The sequence below is a fragment of the Triticum aestivum genome, chromosome 3A (genome assembly GCF_018294505.1).
Source record: "Triticum aestivum cultivar Chinese Spring chromosome 3A, IWGSC CS RefSeq v2.1, whole genome shotgun sequence".
Taxonomy (NCBI): Eukaryota; Viridiplantae; Streptophyta; class Magnoliopsida; order Poales; family Poaceae; genus Triticum; species Triticum aestivum.
The window spans coordinates 88,024,950-88,044,938 of record NC_057800.1 but is presented as its reverse complement, the minus strand read 5'-3'; positions in this window follow the sequence as shown (position 1 = coordinate 88,044,938).

Genomic DNA, 19,989 nt, shown 5'->3' with positions numbered 1-19,989 from the left:
CGAGTCGTGGCCATAGCCGGCAAACAGTCGGCCGTGTCCCCCGTCCCCAAGGAGCATGATGCTCAAGGGTCTTTTCAGCCGGCCAAGGAGACGAAGAAGATACCTCTTGACCCAGAGCATCCAGAGAGGTTTGCCGTCATCGGGGCAAACCTGAACAGCAAATAGGAAGGCGAGCTCGCCGATTTCCTCCGTGAGAATCGGGAAATCTTCGCATGGTCCCCCAAGGACATGCCGGGTGTTCCGAGGAAATTCACCGAGCACAAACTGCACGTTCGAGAAGACGCAAAGCCAGTCAGACAACCCCTCCGCCGACTGTCGGAGGAGAAACGCAGGATTGTAGGGGAGGAGATAGCCCGGCTCTTGGCGGCCGGCTTCATCATGGAAGTTTTCTTTCCAGAATGGCTCGCCAACCCGGTCCTCGTGCTAAAGAAGAATAACAAGTGGCGCATGTGTATAGATTACACAAGTCTCAACAAGGCCTGCCCCAAAGATCTTTTTGCCCTGCCAAGGATAGACCAAGTGATAGACTCCACAGCTAGATGCGAGCTGTTGAGTTTTTTTGATGCTTACTCCGGATATCACCAGATAAAGCTAGACCCGGATGACCGCCTGAAGACCGCCTTCATCACACCGTTCGGAGCCTTCTGCTACCTGACTATGACATTCGGCTTGAGAAATGCCGGTGCCACCTTCCAGCGTTGCATGTAGAAGTGCCTCCTCAAGCAGCTCGGCAGGAATGCCCACGTTTACGTGGACGACATCGTGGTGAAGACGGAGAAGCGTGGTACCTTGCTGGAAGACCTCAAGGAAACATTTGAGAACCTGCGCCGTTTCCAAATCAAGCTCAACCCCGAGAAATGCGTGTTCGGGGTGCCAGCCGGCCAGCTCCTGGGCTTCCTGGTCTCCGAACGCGGCATCGAATGCAACCCGACGAAGATCAAGGCCATCGAGAGAATGGCGATCCCTACCAAGCTTCGAGACATTCAGAAGTTCACCGGGTGCTTGGCCTCCTTGAACCGCTTCATGAGCCGGCTCGGAGAAAAAGCCCTCCCCCTCTACCGCCTCATGAAGAAGAGCACTCACTTCGAGTGGAACGACCAGGCTGACCAAGCTTTCCACGAGTTGAAGAAGATGCTGGCCACGCCGCCTGTCCTCGCGGCGCCGACCGAGAAAGAGCCCATGCTCCTTTACATCACTGCAACCAGCCGGGTGGTCAGCACCGTCATCGTAGTCCAGCGCCCGGAAGAAGGCCGAGCCCAGCCGGTCCAGAGGCCGGTGTACTATTTGAGCGAGGTGCTATCCGCCTCGAAGCAAAACTACCCGCACTACCAGAAGATGTGTTACGGCGTGTACTTCACCGCCAATAAGATGAAGCCCTACTTTCAAGAGCATCCCGTCATGGTCGTATGCACTGCCCCGCTAGCCGAGATCATAGGCAGCCGGGATGCATCCGGCCGGGTGGCGAAATGGGCCATCGAGCTAGCCCCGTACACGATCTTCTACCAACCCCGCACTGCTATCAAGTCCCAAGCACTGGCCGACTTCCTCGTCGACTGGGCCGAGACCCAGTACCTGCCGCCGGCTCCCGACTCCACCCATTGGCGCATGCACTTCGACGGGTCCAAGATGCGCACCGGCTTGGGAGCCGGCATCGTCCTTACCTCTCCCAAAGGTGACAAGCTCAGATACACGCTACAAATCCACTTTGCCGCCTCCAACAATGTGGCCGAGTACGAGGCGCTCATACATGGGCTCCGGCTTGCCAAGGAGCTTGGCATTCGCCGGATCCTATGTTATGGCGACTTGAACCTGGTAGTCCAGCAGTCATCTGGCGACTGGGACGCCAAGGACGCGAATATGGAGAGCTACCGTTTCCTGGTCCAACAACTCAGCGGATACTTTGAAGGATGCGAGTTCCTCCACGTACCTCGAGCCGACAACGAGCCAGCCGATGCCCTGGCTCGAATAGGCTCCGCTCGGCAAGCAATTCCAACCGGCGTCGCTCTACAACGCCTCCTCAAGCCGTCCATCAAGCCGTCTCCGGAATCCGATTCCATCTTCGTGCCGCCTGACCCCGATGCGGCCAGGCCCGGCTCAAAGAATCAAGTAGCCGACCCCAAGACCCCCGTAGCCGGCTCGGGGACTTCGGCAGCAGGCTCGGGGACTTCGGCAGTCGGCTCGGGGACCGCGGTAGCCGGCCCGGGGACTGCGGCAGCCAGCCCGGGGACTGCACCAGCACTATAGCCGGCGGCTGACTCCAGCACCTCACCGCCCAGCCCGCCCACCCTGGTGGCAGTAGCCATTTTGGCAGTAGAAGAAGTCGCGGCTCCGTCATGGGCTCAGTCCATCCTCAACTTCCTATTAAACCAAGACCTGCCGGCTGACGAAACAGAAGCAAGACAAGTCCAGCGTCGAGCCGGACCGTACACAATCGTCAACAGAGAACTACTCAAGCGCAGCATCACCGGAGTCCTCCAGCGATGCGTCGAGCAAGAGAAGGGCATTGCAATCCTCGCAGACATTCACCAAGGAGAATGCGGCCACCACGCGGCCTCAAGATCACTTGTCGCCAAAGCCTTCCGCCATGGTTTCTTCTGGCCGACCGCTTTGGACGACGCCAAAGAATTAGTCAAGCATTGCAAGGGATGCCAGCTCTTCAGCTCCAAGCAACACATGCCGGCTTCGGCACTCAAGACCATTCCCCTCACTTGGCCCTTTGCTGTTTGGGGACTGGACATGGTGGGCCCATTCAAGATGGCGCGCGGCGGCATGACGCATTTGCTCATCGCCGTGGACAAATTCACCAAGTGGGTTGAGGCAAAGCCGATCAAGAAGCTGAATGGGCCGACCGCCGTGACGTTCATCGCGGACATAACAACTCGGTATGGCGTGCCGCACAGCATCATCACCGACAATGGCACGAATTTCGCCAAAGGAGCCTTGGCACGTTTCTGCGCAGCCCAAGGTATCCGGCTGGACCTAGCATCCGTCGCCCACCCGCAGTCAAACGGCCAGGTCGAGCGAGCCAACGGCCTCATCCTCTCCGGCATCAAGCCCCGACTGGTTGTACCTCTGGAGCGCTCAGCCGGCTGTTGGCTCGATGAGCTGCCGACCGTCCTCTGGGGTATGTGCACTACACCAAACAAGTCAACCGGCTTCACCCCTTTCTTCCTTGTGTATGGTGCCGAGGCGGTCATCCCAACTGACATCGAATTCGACTCGCCTCGAGTAACCATGTACACGGAAACGAAGGCCAAGGAAGCAAGAGAAGACGGCATCGACCTGCTGGAAGAAGAGCCGACTGTTGGCTCTCAGCCGGTCTGCAATTTACCAGCAGGGTTTGCGCCGCTACCACAACCGGAAGGTCAGGCCAAGATATTTCCAAGAGGGCGACCTTGTGCTCCGGCTGATTCAGCGAACAGCCGGCCAGCACAAGCTATCAGCCCCTTGGGAAGGCCCTTTCGTCATCAGCAGAGCTCTAGGCAACGACTCCTACTACCTGATCGACGCACAGAAGCCGAAGGCATGCAAGAGAGACGACTCCGGCAAGGAGTCGGAACGGCCATGGAACGCCAACCTCCTCCGAAGATTTTACAGTTGAAAGGCAGTATGTATCACGCTAACCTTTGTATTAAGTACAAGACAATAGGCTCCCCGAGGAGGGCTCGAGGACTGCCATCCCTTATTTATGAATGAAAAGTATCATGCTTATGACCTTGTCGTATCGTTTACTTTTTCCATCCGGCACCAAGTTCGACTAGTCGGCTCGGGGACTGGCCGACTGAAGTTATATTAGAAGTCCTACCCGCAGTCACACAAGTAGTGTGCCGGCTCTTAAGCCTTCCCTTGCCAAAGTCGCAGTTCGAAGAACCGGCTGTCCGGCCGGCAAGGGTTAAAGGTAGGAATGACCGCCCACACGAAAAACGGCTAGGGACTAACGGACTAATATAACAAAAGCCGGTTTTTCCCACACTGCCGACTGGCTACCAGAGTAGCCGGCCGGCCGGTTTCCATTCACTCTACTTTAAATCCAAGAAAGCTCAAGTACTTGCCTCCCCAAAGAGGGAAGGCGGCAAAGGAAAAAGCCTAAGGATGAACAAGCATACGCGAATGGAAACCAAGCTTGCACATGATAATATTTACAAAAAAAGACCTCCAAGAGGCCAGCATTCAACATAGTTTGGATACACCCCCAGTGGGTGGAACTGCGAAACTTAACAAAAGATTGTTCGAAGACAACAATGCAGGAAAGATAAAGATGGCAGGTCAAGCTGGCGGAGCAGCCGACTGATTGGTGGAGACGGTCGCGCCGGCTGAAGGAGCGGCCGGCTGACGAACTTCGGCTTGGTCGCCGCCTCCCACAGAGGGCGCACTTCCACGCGCCTCGTTGCCGGAGGCACGATCGGCCTGAGGTCGGCTGGTTGTTCCACCAGCCGGCTCGACGTCTCCGCCATCGTCGTCTTCGTCTTCTTCACCCTCGTCACTGGAGGCGATCTCCTCCGTCGAGTCCTCGCCCACCGCCGGGTTCAGCCCGAACCACTCCTCCGGCTGCGCGACACCGTCATCATCGATTTCGGGTGCGAAAACGCTGATGTCGGTACACTCGGCGATCGTTGAAGCCCGCTGGGCGATAGCCGGCCTCACCGCCTCCAGTTCCGCGTCGGCCTCCATCCGCCAAGTGCGCAGCTGGTCCAGGCTCAGCCCTGGGTACCAAGCCCGGACGAATTCCAACGCCCGCCCGGCTCCGAGGCGGGCCGCTGACGCTTTCCAAGCCTCGAAGCGACCAACTGCGACTTCCAGCCAGTCGGCAGTTCGGCTCGGAGTGCGGGGGATCGTCTCGCCGGGCCAGAGGGCGGCCAGCACTTGCGCCCCGGCACGTTGGAGCCGGCGAAGCATCCGATGCGCCGGCTGCAACCGTGCCTAGACAGCCAGAAGCTGCTCCTCAAGGGTCCGGTTTGCATCCGGCGTGATGTCGGCCCCCGCCTGCCGGCGCGCCTCGCGATGGGCCTCAATGCTTCGGGCGGCGAAGGCGGAGTAGCCTGGGAAGTAATCTGCAAGAAACAACAAGCAAGAGCTCAAGATAAGTCAAAAAACCCAAACGGCAAGGGGAAGGGGAGGGCCGAGAAAGGCAGCTTACCGTCGATCAAGTCCTCGATCCGGCCGAAGCCTTCGTCCAGGACTCGCCGGGTCTCAGACCAGGTCGCCGCCGCCATCTCATATTCCACCATCAAGGCGTCTTCGCTCTCCCGCGCCGCCTGCAGCACCGTTTTGTGGCTTTCCTCTTGGTCGGCCAGCTTCTTGGCCAGGCGATCCCGTTCCTGGACCAAGGCAGTGCACTCGGCCTCTTTGGCGTAAAGGGCGGCCTTCGCTTCGCCAAGCTCCTTCCGCAAGTCGGTGTTGGCCCCTGAAGGCAAAGGAAAAGAAAAATCAATAAGAAAAGAGTCGTCAAGAAAGATTCGACCCAACTGCACAGCAGTCGGCCCGAATCTCGGGGACTACACCCAGTGGGTGCGCTGACGCGCCCCCACAAGAGACAAACAAAACCAAGTACTTACTTCAGCTGTCGGCCAGGTCATCGGTCCGCCGGCTCAACTCTCGAGTCTGGGAGTCGAAGGCGGCAGCGCGAAGGTTGTGGTATTCCTGAAAGTTTAGAAAGAAAGCAAAGTAAGGTGGCCGTCGAGAAAGAACCGACCCGACTACGCAGCAGTCGGCCCAAATCTCGGGGACTACACCCAGTGGGTGCGCTGACGCGCCCCCATGGAAGAAATCAAGAAAGCAAAGCAGCCAAGAGCGAAGGGCTCACCCGGACAGTGGTTTGCGTCGACAAGAACTCTTGGTTGAGCTGTTGCAGCAGGGCGGCTTGAGTTCGTAGCCGGCTCCGGACCCCTTGAGCCGCCGTTTCCAGCTCGCCGGTCCCCCCGCTGGGAGACCACTCGGACACGGCGGAGCTGGCCGCCTCCAGATCCCCAGCCGGCTAGCCTGCGCCCGCGGCTCAGCGCAACTCCGGCGGAGCGGCGCCTCCTCCAGCACACCGGCCCGGCACCAGCTGCCCCTTGAGGTCGGCCCTGCTCTCCGGCTCACCTCCGCCTGGCTCCTCTGGCGCCGTTGATGATTGACCGCCTTGGCCCGCCCCGGTTGGCGCCGCAGGCGGCATTCTCCCCGCCAAGGCCACGGGGTCCTCCTCCCTCTCCAACAGCGGTGGGTCTTGGATGATCTCCTCCGCCAAGGGCAACGGGGTGTCGGGGGCCACGGCTCGGAGAGGAACGGCGAGCAGCGGAGGCTGGCTGCACGAGATTTCCGCCTCCGTCTCTGTGGGAGCTGCCTCCCTCTGGGCCTTGGCTACCGCTTCGGCCTGCCTCTCTGCCGCCTGGGCGGCCGCCTTCTCCGCCGCCTCGCGCTCCTCCCGCGCTTCGCGGGCGTTCCTCTCTGTGGCCTCCCTAAGATCGGCGCGGCAGTCCATGCGGCGGGAGCTCGAGGACCCTCCAGCCGGCCCCACGACGGAGCCGCCCGGGCCCCGCTCAAGGGAAAGCGGCGCCCTGTCCAGCAAGCAAGGAAAAGTTAAGAAGAAATTCGAAGAAAAGAGAACAACAACGACGAGTGCGGCAAAGCAATTGAAGACTTACGCCGAGACCTCCTGGGGCTGTTTCACAGCCTTGCGGAAGCGGGCCGCCTTCGCGGCCGCCTCATCCCGCTTTGTCGCCGCGGCGGAAGGCTTGGACTTCTTCGGCCGACTGCCGAAGAGGCCTAGAGCGGCCCGGCGCTTCTGCCGCCGCCGGCAGCTGGCGCGACAGACGAGCCCTCGCCCTGTTGGTCGGCCGCCGGCTGGCGACGCGGAGCGACTTCGGCTTCGAAATCGTCCGGCCAGTCCTTGAAGCTCGCGGTGAACTTTGAGCCTCCGGGCTCGGCGCTGTCCCCCACGACGACGTCTTCCATGGCGGCCGCCCCCAAGTCCGAGTCGTCAACATCATCCACTGTGCGGTCGGGGGCATATTGGCGTTCGATCCCTGCCACCCCGGCCGGCGGCGCAAGGAGAGGGTTCTGCTCAAAGGACCGACTAGTCAGAAGCCGGCCATCACGAAGCCGGCGGACGACCAAAAAGAAGATAGAGAGAGAAGCTTACCGTGGGCGGAGGATTGGCGCGAGAATACGGCGGCTTGCCGTATTGCCAGTCCCTTGCGAGCTTGCAGTTGGCGATGTAGTTGACCATGAGCGCCACCTCCGCGTGGGGCATTTCCCATGTGCTCAGCCGGCTTAGATTGAGGCAGCCGCTCATCTGGCACATCATGTGGGGCCGACTCTGGAGAGGGAGAATCCGGCGCTCCACGAAGGCGGCCTCCAAATCGGCCCCGCGCAGGCCTTCCGACTCGATCATCACCCGAAGCCGGGAGATGGCGGCGTTCCCGGCCGGAGACAACGACCGGGACCGGAAGATCCACGAGGGCTGCCTCCCAGCCGGCGGGCCAGCTACGTAAGCCGGCAGGTTGATGTAGTCTTGTCGCTCAGCGACGTTCTTCACATAGAAATAAGATCTCTGCCAGACCTTCACCGACTGGATCAGGGGGATGGGCGGGAACGGATTGTTCTCGCTCGCCCTCCTCATGGCGATGAAGGCTCCGCAGGGGGCGGGCACGCCGGCGACGACTGTGCCGAGTTTGCTCTGGAAGAACTCCCCCCAGAGCTCCAGCGTGGGGAGCAGCCCCAAGAAGCCTTCGCAGAGGGAGACGAAGGCCGATAGCAGCATCACCGCATTGGGCGTGAGATGATGCGGCTGGAGGTTGTAGAAGTCGAGGAAAGAACGCAGAAACCCGCTCGCCGGGAGGCCGAAGCCGCACAGGCAGTGCGAGCGGAAGACAACCCGCTCGCCCTCCTCCGGCGCCGGCGAGATCTCCTTCTCGGGCGCCAGGCGGACCTGTACGCGGTCGGCACCGGGCAAGCGCCGGGTCTGGCGAAGGAACTCCACGTGATCCTCATGGACGTTGGAGCCGTCCCAGGAGCTTGACAATGCCATGGGAGCGAGGTGGCGTGGAGACGCGGTGACGCTCAGACAGGAGGCTGCGGCGGCAGCGAGAGGAAGAAGACGAGAGTTAGGAGGGACAGAGTGGGAGGGAGCGCACGAACCTCTGTCGCTCGCTCTCCTCCCCCTACTTATAGGCTCACGTGGCGGAGCCAAAGAGGCGTGGCGTGGGGAAGCGTGGGGGTCGATCGTGCCCACTTCCCACGTCCCGCGATTATCGATCCTTAATGACGAGATCAAAACTGCCTTGAGAAGGCGAGCGGCCCTGTGGGCCACGGAAGATCCGCGCCCGGACCGAGGCTCGCGAGTGGCGGGCCCGGGCCTGCGGCGGCGTCCCATCGCGCGCGTGCGTTCGTAGGACCCTGCCGCCACGTGGCTGCGAGAGGGCCCGTGGTCAGCACGCAGGCCCCCTCCCCTCCCGCCTACACGGGGTTATCTGAAGTCGGCATATGCCCGCGAGGCCGGACCCTCAGGATAGGAAGCCGACCAAGCTCATCGTCCCCACTGCTCACCTTGGAGCTTGATCAGCTTCGGGGACTACTGTCGGAGTAAATAGCCATGGGTAGCCTAGCCAGCTTCCCCTGGCACTTCGGAAAAAGATACGAGCCAGCCCGGCTCTCAAGAATCCAAGACATGGGGCCGCCTTCCCCTAGCCGGCTGGGATCAAGGCTGGCTTTCGGAAGGCGGCCCGACTTTAACCCTCATGAGAGGGTCGACTCCAAGAAGCCGGCTGTGAGAAAGCCGGCTCCCCATAGAGCGGTCAAGACCGTACCCACAAAGTTTGCACCCACCTAACGGCGATGAGACGGGGCGTGGCTACAGTAAAGCCTGCCACCCTCGAATCCCGGAGCACGCCTGGTACAGTGCATCGGGTGGAGTGGCCATGACCTGTCCGGCGCGGCACTGTTGCCATGTTGACCCTGATGTCATCCACGACGGGCTACCAGTACGGCCCACGGGCGGTGGGCTCCTTCGGGCAGAGAGGCACTCGAAGGCGGCCTGGACTCCCACGGTCGGCCCGAGACGGGGCCGGCTGTCCGCAGCCAGCTCGCTTCCCCCCTCGAGGAAGACGCCCCATTAAGGAGACGAGACGCGGTAAGGCTACGGTGAACGCCCGCAGGATGGCGGCACTATAGCCACGCTTGCCCCGACGAAGCCCTCGTCATCGGAATGAAGCAACAGTGACCGGCCATCGACAAGACCCTTGGCAGTGGGGCCCGCCTGTTGCCCAGGAGTTGGCAGCCGGCGGGACCCACCAGCCGGCGGGCCCCAGCAGCCGGCGCAGAAGCCGGCGAGCGCAGTCACAGACGGTTGGGCCCCGCGCCTAGCTGGATTACCCTTGTATTCCCGGGGGGTGGGCCTATATAAACACCCCGGTGCACCCATGCAAAGGGGTTGGACCCCCCACTAGTTCCAGATACCATACAAGGAGAAGAAGCAAACTAGCCGTGCCCTTTCTTCCTCCTTCCCCCCAAAAAATAGCTCAAGGAGCGTTGTGTAGCTACTCGATTCATCTAGTGAGCATGCGGAGACCCCGCAGAGCAGCAGTAGGGGTGTTATCTCCACGGAGAGCCCCGAAGCTGGGTAAGATCCGCCGGCGTGCATGTCTTCGCCTTATCCCGCTTCCAGGCACCGGCGATGTCTTACTGGATCCCACAATGATAAGCCACCTGTTGGCATATGTCGCACTCACCACCCGACAAAGGGCTTAGAGTTTGATCTGGTTGGATTCTTGGATGCTGATTATGCTGGTGACAAGGTGGATCGCAAGTCTACATCAGGCACATGTCATTTTCTGGGACGATCACTTGTATGTTGGTCTTTAAAGAAGCAGAACTGTGTATCTCTCTCCACTGTTGAATCTGAATACATTGCTGCTGGATCTTGCTGCGCTCAGCTTCTGTGGATGAAGCAAACACTCAAAGACTATGGCATTCATATGAAGCAAGTTCCACTCTACGGCGACAATGAAAGCACCATCAAGATTGCCAACAACCCAGTTCAGCACTCGAAGACAAAGCTGTAAGTGCATCTAGTGCCACCCCTAGTTGGTTTTAGAGTATTGACGACAAACCTAGTTGAGGGACTAATGTGTTTGTGAGAATTGCAGGATAACATAGGTAGAAGTCCCTCATTGATTCAGTTTTACTACCAGAGATGACCCCTAAAAATGTATGAAGACATTGAAGTCAAAAGTGGTATATGAAGATATTCACATTGAAGACTATGACAAGAGAAGACACTATATGAAGCCTATGGAGCTCGAAGACTTAGATCTTTCGTAGTTCTTTTTCTTTTGTGTTGAGTCATAGGAACCACCGTACTGTTAAGTGGGGTCCAAGAGAACCAGTCAGAATGACTGAAGTGATGCCTAAACCAAAAACCTATGTCTTCGAGTGAAGACTATGAGAGCGAATCTTGTCCAGAGTCGGACAAGTCAGCTTTGCTTGTAGCCCAAGTAAAGTTGCCATGTGAGTTTGAAATCTGACCGTTGGAACACGTGTCAGTTTCTTAGTGACCCAGGGTCATTTCGGACAAATCAGGTCGGGTTGCCAAGTGGCTATAAATAGCCCACCCCCTACAACCATAAATGGTTGGCTGCTCAGATTGAGAGTACGGCTTTTGTCGTTTGAGAGCAACCCACCTTGAAGCCTTTGAGAGAGAATTCCTTGCGAGGATAAAGCCCTAATCACCAGAGCCAGAGAGAATTGGGCATCACTTAAGTCTTCTTGTCTGTGTGATCTGAAGACTTTATTACACTTGAGGACCATGCATCCTCCAGCCGGTTAGGCGTCGCGTTCTGAGCATCCAAGAGACATTGTGGATTGCCGGTGAACGAAGTCTGTGAAGGTTTGGGAGTCTACCTTGAAGACTTACCAGAGTGGTTGGGCGAGGTCTATGTGACCTTAGCTCAAGGAGAATACGGTGAGGACTGGGTGTCCTGAGCTGCATGTTCAGGACTGGGTGTCCGGGACAGTGTGTCCTAAGGTTTAAATACCTAGCTGCTCCAACCAGACGTACAGTTGTCACAGCAACTGGAACTGGTCCAACAAATCATTGTCTTCAACGAGTCACTGGTTTCATCTTCACTTCCCTTTACTTACTGTTACTCCTTGTGAAGTCATTGTATGTTTGCACTATCATTTGTCTTCACTGAGTGACTGCGTGTTCTGTTTGGCTTCACAATATCTTCCTACCTGATCCTTACTACCTAGCTGCTATTAGTCTTTGTGCTTTCACTTCAATTGAATACTTGACTATGGTTTGCCTAGTGTAGTCTACCTTCCGCTGCATGGTAATAGGTTTAATTTTTATCGTTTGTCTTCAAAACTTCTATGTTCTGAAGACTTTCATAAAAATCGCCTATTCACCCCCCCCCCTCTAGTCGATATAACGCACTTTCAATTGGTATCAGAGCAAGGTGCTCCCTTGTTCTGTGTGATTCGGTTTAACCACCTGGAGTTTTAGCTATGTCGACTGCAGGGATAATTAAAGTCTCCGCTGCGTGCCCCGTCTTCGATGTAACTGAATATCCCTATTGGAAGAATAAGATGCGCATGCATCTTGAAGCCATTGACGTCGACCTATGGTATGTCGTTGAGAACGGTGTTCCCAAGGCTGGAGAAGGTGTCACTGCTGCTGATGTCAAGAAATTCGTTCAACTGGACTCTACTGCCAAGAATATCATCTGTGGTCATCTGACCAAAGGACAGTATGGCCGTGTGAGTGCTTTGAAGACATCTAAGCTGGTCTGGGACTGGCTCTCCAAGGTCAATGAAGGCATCTCAACCCAGAGAGATTAGAGAATCAGTGTCCTTCGCGACCTCTTCAACCGCTTCAAGCGAAATGACAATGAGAATGTCCAGCACACATTTGACCGACTCACTGACATCACAAATGAGCTTCAAGCCCTCGGGGCCACTGAGATTACCAAACACGAAGTCATCAAGACGCTGCTGAGATCACTTGATAGTTCGTTTGACATCCTGGCCCTGATGATTCAAGAACGTCCTGATTTTAAGACACTCGATCCGTATGACATACTTGAGAGGCTCAACACACATGAGTTTCAGCTTTCGGAGAAAAGAGATATCTATGGTCCAAACTATGGGCGAACTCGTGCCTTGAAGGCAAAAGCTGTCTCCTCATCTGAAGAAGAATCTGACAGCAGTTCTGATGATCCTGAAGACATTGGTAGGGAACTTGCTATGCTTGTCAAGAAGTTCCAAAAATTCACCAAGAAGAAAGGCTTCAGAAAGTCTTCCCGTTCAAGTTCAAGGAATGATGAAGCTCCTGCTCATGACTACAAGAAGAAAACATGTCACAAGTGCAAGAAAATTGGCCACTTCATCTCTGAGTGTCCACAGTGGGACAATGAGAACAAAAAGAAGAAGAAGAGCAAGGAATATGACTCTGACGACAAGAAGAAGAAGAAGAAATACTCAAAGTCTTCGTCCAAGTCTTCCTCAAAGTCTTCATCACACAAGAAGAGCTTATCTGGCAAGGCACGTGCGTTTGTTGGCAAGGAAATGGATTCAGAGGAGGAGTCTGCTTCTGAGGAGGCGAAGGTGGAGTCTGAGGAGGAATCCGACTCAGGCGTCGCAAGTCTGGCTATAGCATACGTTGCTAAGTCCATCTTCAACACTGAAGACAATGACTTCATCACCGACACCGATGCAAATGACAAGGACTACTCCGCTTCTACCTACTGCTTCATGGCACGCGGTGCCAAGGTAAACACACGCACTACTCACTATCAAACATCTAGCAATGATGACTCTGATTGTGGTTCAAAACCTAGCTACAAAACACTTGCTAAAATTGCAACTGAACAACAGAAAGCTATGTAACATATTCAAAAACTGTTAGACAGAAGCGATGATCTGTTAGGTGCTGAAATGACTCGATCTGAATCCCTAATTGAAGACATAAAAAATCTTCACGTTAAGTATCAGGAACTTGAAAGTCGTCATGAAACTCTCTCAACAACTCATGAAAAGCTTTCCTATGATTATCTTCAAAGGAAGCAAGATCTTGATAAATTGAGAGCGGTTCATGAAGATCTTCAAACGGAAAACGAGTCACTTCGCGCCAAACAGACCAGTCCCGCTCAGGAAGGATTTGAACCACCATGTCTTAAATGCATTGAGCGTGATAATGCTACTTCTGTTGCTAAATGTTCTACTGCTACTGCTGTTGCAATATCTTCAACTGTTGATGTGGTAACTAACCCCTCTGCTGAGGATACCACCGCTATTGCTGATGAGAATGCTAGGTTGAAGACATTGCTTGAAACAGGGATGTACAAAAGTCTTAAAGGGCATCAGACGCTATGTGATGTCCTGAAAAAGCAGATTCTGAACCGAAACCCTAGGAAAGAGGGTGTAGGGTTCGTAAGGAAAATGAATGCAGATGGCTCTTACTGGAAACCTGAGCAGTACCCCAAAACCATGTGGGTTGCTGCAAAGGAACCTTCAGCAGATCCATCCAATCTATCTGGCTTCACTTGTGCTAACCCCATTATCATTGATGAATCCTTTGATGCAAACTATATACTGTTTAAGAATCAGAATGGTGAAGTGTTTGCTAGGTACATTGGTACTAACTGCAGGAATGGACCGCCTATGAAGAAGATCTGGGTTCCGAAAAGGTGTCTGGAGAGTCTTCCTGTGAATGTCATCATGACACCTCACGTGAAGAAGACAAACCTCAGACCAAAGGCTTCATACGGTCCAAAGGCTTCATACAGACAGAGGACTCACCTGAGTCGCACTAACGCAAACGTTTTGAAGGGAAACCACACTCAGGCATATGAATATGAGAGCGGTTCATCAAACCGCCATGTTCATAAGACCAAGAACTATTCTGCTTATTCTTATGAGTACTATTGTCCGCCTGCAAGACTGTTTGCTAGGGCTTCAAAGCCAAAATTCTCAGATGCTGCACTTAGACTTATTGCTTCTAAGCCACCCTTGAAGATGTGGGTGGCTAAGAAAGCTTAACTCTCTTTTGCAGGGAAAGGTCTCCAGCAGAAAACCAAAATCGTCTGACGCTATTGCTGGGGACCTTAAACATCTTGTAGGGCGCAAGATCAAATGCCCGAATGGTCTTATTATGTACTTTGTTCCTGAGTCGCTTGCTACTTGCCCTATCAGTCCTAATGTCGATCTAAGCTTTCATAATCCACTGGCTCGTCAAATGTTTTTGCTTCACAATTCTCTTCGTGAAGCCTATCCCCCTAGCTGCATTGTAGGGTACGACACCAGCGTCTTCAGAATGGATTATTGACAGTGGGTGTACAAATCACATGACTGGCAAAAGAAGTCTTCTTATGGACTCAACCTTATGTCCATCCGACAAGAGCCACATCACATTTGCTGACACTGGTAAAAGTAAGGTATTGGGTCTAGGTAGAGTTGCAATCTCAAGGGATCAACACATGGATAAAGTCATGCTTGTTGAATCCCTTGGCTTCAACTTAATGTCTGTCTCAATGCTTTGCGATTTGAACATGATCGTAATATTTGGAAAATATCGTTGCCTTGTACTAATGGAATCTGACAAGTCTCTAGTGTTTGAAGGGCATCGAAAAGATGCTTTGTACATGGTAGATTTCTCAGCAGGACCACACCTTGCAGTATGTCTTCTAGCAAAGGCTTCAGAATGCTGGCTCTGGCATCGGAGGCTTGGGCATGCTGGCATGAGGAACCTCCACACCCTTGCGAAGAAGAAGCATGTCATAGGCATCGAGGGCGTCAAGTTAAAGAAAGACCACTTATGCGGTGCCTGTGAAGCAGGGAAGATGACGAGGGCCAAACATCCCTTGAAGACAATCATGACCACTACTCGACCCTTCGAACTGCTTCACATGGATCTTTTCGGTCCCACTCATTACTCAACTCTTACTACTACTACTTGCCTCTATGGCTTCGTTATTGTTGATGATTATTCTAGATATACTTGGGTGCACATAATCCTCTACACGACTGAAGTGCAGGATGTCTTCAGACGCTTCGCCAATCGAGCTATGAACAATTATGGCGCTAAGATAAAGCACATCAGAAGTGACAATGGCACTGAATTTAAGAACACTGGCCTTGATACATATCTTGATACCTTGGGCATCACACATGAATTCTCAGCCCCGTACACGCCATAGCAGAATGGCGTCGTCGAACGCAAGAACAGAAGACTAATTGAGATGGCCAGAACGATGCTAGATGAATACAAGACCCCAAGAAAATTCTGGCCCGAATCCATTGATACTGCATGCCATACAATCAATCGTGTTTATCCTCACAAGCTACTGAACAAGACATCTTATGAGCTCCTTACTGGCAAGTAGCCAAATGTCAGTTACTTCAGAGTATTTGGCGCAAGGTGCTGGATCAAGGACCCACATCACACCTCAAAGTTTGCACCAAAAGCACATGAGGGTTTTATGCTTGGATATGGAAAGGATTCACACTCCTACAGAGTCTTCAATCTCTTTCATTACAAAGTGGTTGAAACAGTGGATGTGCAGTTCGATGAGACCAACGGTTCACAAAGAGAGCAATTGTCAAATGTGCTAGATGAAGTTCCATCCAGTGAATCAATCAAGCTAATGGTCTGGAGAAATTATACCTTCTGAAGCTCATCCTGAAGAAGAACTTATCATCTCAGCACCTGATCAACATGAAGACAATGCTCATCCTGAAGACATTCCTTCTAACAATGATAATGAACAGCAAGAGCAAAGTCTTCGCCCTGTACATCCTCGCGTTGCCAACGAAGTGCAGATTGAAAGAATAATTGATAGCATCAATGCACCTGGTCCACTCACTCATTCAAGGGCAACTCAGATAGAAAATTTCTGTGGGCACTTCGCATTCGTCTCAATAACAGAACCCAAGAAAGTTGAAGAAGCCTTCATGGAATCTAAATGGATTCAAGCTATGCAAGAAGAGCTTCAACAGTTTGAGCTGAATAATGTATGGGAACTGGTTAAGCATCCTGATCCACGGAAGCACAATATAATAGGCACCAAATGGATATACCGCAACAAGCAAGATGAGCATGGTCAAGTTGTCAGAAACAAAGCTCGTCTCATTGCTCAAGGATATACTCAAGTGGAAGGCATTGACTTCGATGAAACATTTGCTCCTGTGGCTAGACTTGAAGCCATACACATACTGCTGGCCTATGCAAATCATCATAACATACTTCTATATCAAATGGATGTGAAGAGTGCCTTTCCCAGTGGCAAGATTGAAGAAGAAGTGTATGTTGCACAACCGCCTGGCTTTGAAGATCCAAAACATCCTGACATGGTATACAAGCTCAACAAGGCACTGTATGGCCTCAAACAAGCCCCTCGGGCCTGGTATGACACACTCAAATACTTCCTGAAGAGCAAAGGCTTCATACCTGGTTCCCTAGACCCCACTCTTTTCACGAAGACATATGATGGTGAACTGTTTGTGTGCCAAATATATGTGGATGACATTATCTTCGGCTGCACCAATCAGAAGTACAGTGAAGAGTTTGGATATATGATGCAAGAGCAATATCAGATGTCTATGATGGGAGAGCTAAAGTTCTTCCTCGGTCTTCAAATACGACAACAACGCAATGGCATCTTCATATCTCAAGAGAAGTATCTCAAAGATTGCCTGAAGAAGTTCGGTATGCAAGACTACAAAGGCTTCACAACACTAATGCCAGCCAAACATCATATGGGTCCTGACGACAATGGTATAGAGTTCGATCAAAAGGTATACCGCTCCATGATTGGTTCTTTACTTTATCTATGTGCATCTAGGCCAGATATTATGCTTAGTGTTTGCATGTGTGCTCGATTTCAAGCGGCACCAAAGGAGTCGCATCAGTTAGCTGTGAAGCGAATTCTTCGATATTTGGCTCACACCCCAACTCTAGGATTATGGTATCCAAAGGGCTCAGAGTTTGATCTGGTTGGATTTTCGGATGCTGATTATGCTAGTGACAAAGTCGATCGCAAGTCTACATCAGGCACATGTCACTTTCTGGGACGATCACTTGTATGTTGGTCTTCAAAGAAGCAGAACTGTGTATCTCTCTCCACTGCTGAATCTGAATACATTGCTGCTGGATCTTGCTGCGCTCAGCTTCTGTGGATGAAGCAAACACTCAAGGACTATGGCATTCATCTGAAGCAAGTGCCACTTTACTGCGACAATGAAAGCGCCATCAAGATTGCCAACAACCCAGTTCAGCACTCGAAGACAAAGCACATTGAAATTCGTCATCACTTTCTCAGAGATCATGTTGTGAAGGAAGACATTGATATCATACACGTCAACACTGAAGAGCAATTGGCAGATATCTTCACCAAGCCCTTGGATGAGAAGAGGTTTTGCAAGTTACGGTGTGAGTTAAATATCCTGGAATCCTCAAATGTCCTGTGATCAGGCACACATCCTAACCCTTATGCAAATTGATGACTTATATGTGCAACACACGAAGTAAAGTATATCTTCAATCAATGAAGACATACATTCTAAGTGTGAATACATTAATGTGGAATTTGACTTCGGAGCACCACGATAATTGTGTGCCGTGTCTGGGTCTAATACTTCCTATACGGTGGGTAACGCCACCACCAAACGTTCTATTTTGAAGTGTTTCACTCATGGCGTTACCTTGCAATGTCTTCACATTTGGTTTGGCTTCGATCTCAACATATTTTCATGATTATCTTCACTATGTTGATTATAGATATATATATATATACTAGTGTTCTGTCCTCTACAACATTCACTTATAGCTATGTCTTCGTGTTGAATCTTTTGAACTAAGTGAATGTGATCGGACCCTAACCTCTCTATGCTTTCTATCTCAAACTCTATCTCTCCAAGTCATATGCATTCTATTGAAACCGTCGAATGTCTTCTCTGCGTCCTTGTCAGCAGAAGATACAGAGACAACCATTAAGTCTGTTTTCAATGCTCATTCCTCCACATGAAATCCGGAGAAGTAGGAACGACCACCCGACAATCCAGGTGTGTGTGGGACGTGGAACAAACCCCAAAATTCCACATAATGGCCACGTGTTCCTCAGATGTGAATCGCCAGGGGCACCTGTGTAATACCACAGTGCCGCCCCTGTACCTATAAATACACACTCACAACGGTCATTATCTCTTCTTCCACCCTCGCACGAACCCTAGCGCCACCGCTAGCCCTCGACGACGCCGGCGACGAAGCACTTCACCGCAACCTCTCTGACGCCGTCTTCACGCCGACCGCGGACATCGTCCTCTCCGCCGTCGCCGTAGGTGTCCTCCGTCGCCAAGTTAGGGCACGGAAGATCGAACTGCTCGGCCTCATCTTACACTCCGTCTAGCAGTTCTTAGTGTGGTAAATAAAACTTCCTCTTTTTACAGCACCATTGATCCTATGGATTTGTCACTTTCTACCACAAGCAGTTTCTGTTCACACAAGCTAGATCTCTCTCATACTGCATCTCATAACATGCCTAGTATATTCACTTGTGCTTCACAAAGTAGTTAGATTCCTCACTTGTACTGATGTGTGGATTCGTACAAATCTGGAACCAACTTCTTATCTATGAGTGAATGTCTTCACACGATGAGGTCAATGTCTTCTAAACTGATTTATCTTCAAAATCTTCTAAGAATGCATATGACCTCTTCCCCTTCCCTCGCACCTTAATGCTGTCACAGGTACATGTCCGTGGGAGAATCCTTTGGTTCTCATAGTCTGCATTCATTTGCAGAATTCTTACAGCATCACATAAATTCTCCCGAAGCCAGTTCCTGTTGGTCCAACAAGCGGAACCCTTTGAAGCCTTTGAACGTCTTGAAGCCTTTCAAGTTAAAGTTTATGGCTCCAGAGAAAGCAGCAAGGAAGGGTGGCAGAAAGCGTCATGGTGAGACCTCCAGAGATCTGCCAGATGAACTCCCAGAAATGTACAAGACAGATCCTGAAGAGGATTACAGTCAGCGCAAGACCCGAATCCAATGGATTCGAAGATATTGGGCGGAACAATGGTTCAAATACAGATTTATGACCCAGGAGTATGTTGAGAAAAACGCCATCAAGAGATCGTGGGGAGACATCCTATTCAAGAATCTTCTACCCAGGTCCAGAGATGAAGCCATTGCTCAAGGCTTCTATCCATGCATGGTCCGTGGACCACAGCCTGCTGATGCACACTCGTCGTCACTGCTATGGTGTCGTGACGACAATCTGTTCAAGCGCAACTTCCAGTTTGCTCAGAACTCAGCGAAGCAGAACAAGAAGACTTTTGGGTTAGACTTCAACCCTGGTCCCTCAGCACCAAGGGCAGATGGCACACGAGATGCTGAACCCAATGTCATCGGTCCTTTCGCCAACCTTGAAGGCCTCATCACCTACATCTTAGTTCAAGGGACTGCAGTGAATGAGCCTGCAGCTGACACTGAATCAGAAGAAGCTCCTGCAGCTCTGAAGACAAAGAAGCTGAAAAAGCCTAAAGATTCAAAACCCGCCCCTTCAACAAAAGTCTCAAGGGCAAAGCCACTGGGAACTGCACCTCCTGAAGACAGTGTGCAGTCTGAAGACTTATCACGCGTCTCCAAGCCCAGAAGGCCAAGATGCCTCTGCCTCACACCGGCCAAGAGCTAACAGCTGCTGCCATTCTGCGCAATGACGACATTGATCTGTCAAGTGATGAAGATCTTGCAGATGACGCTCTTGAGCAACTCATCAAGAGCAAAGAAGAAGCAGAAATCTTCAATGATCTGCCTCTCTTTGATGTCACCATCATTCACAACTTCATTGACGAGTGGTTTGACACGCCAAACATCAGCTTTGAAGATCTGCAGCTACCCATTGGCCTTAGTGTCGCCTTCCAAGGCGCCATTGCTTCAGAACTTGCTATTGCCCAGCGCATTGTTGAACTGAAGCAGAAGATTGACTATGAAAAGGCTCAGTTCAAGAAGCATATGGCC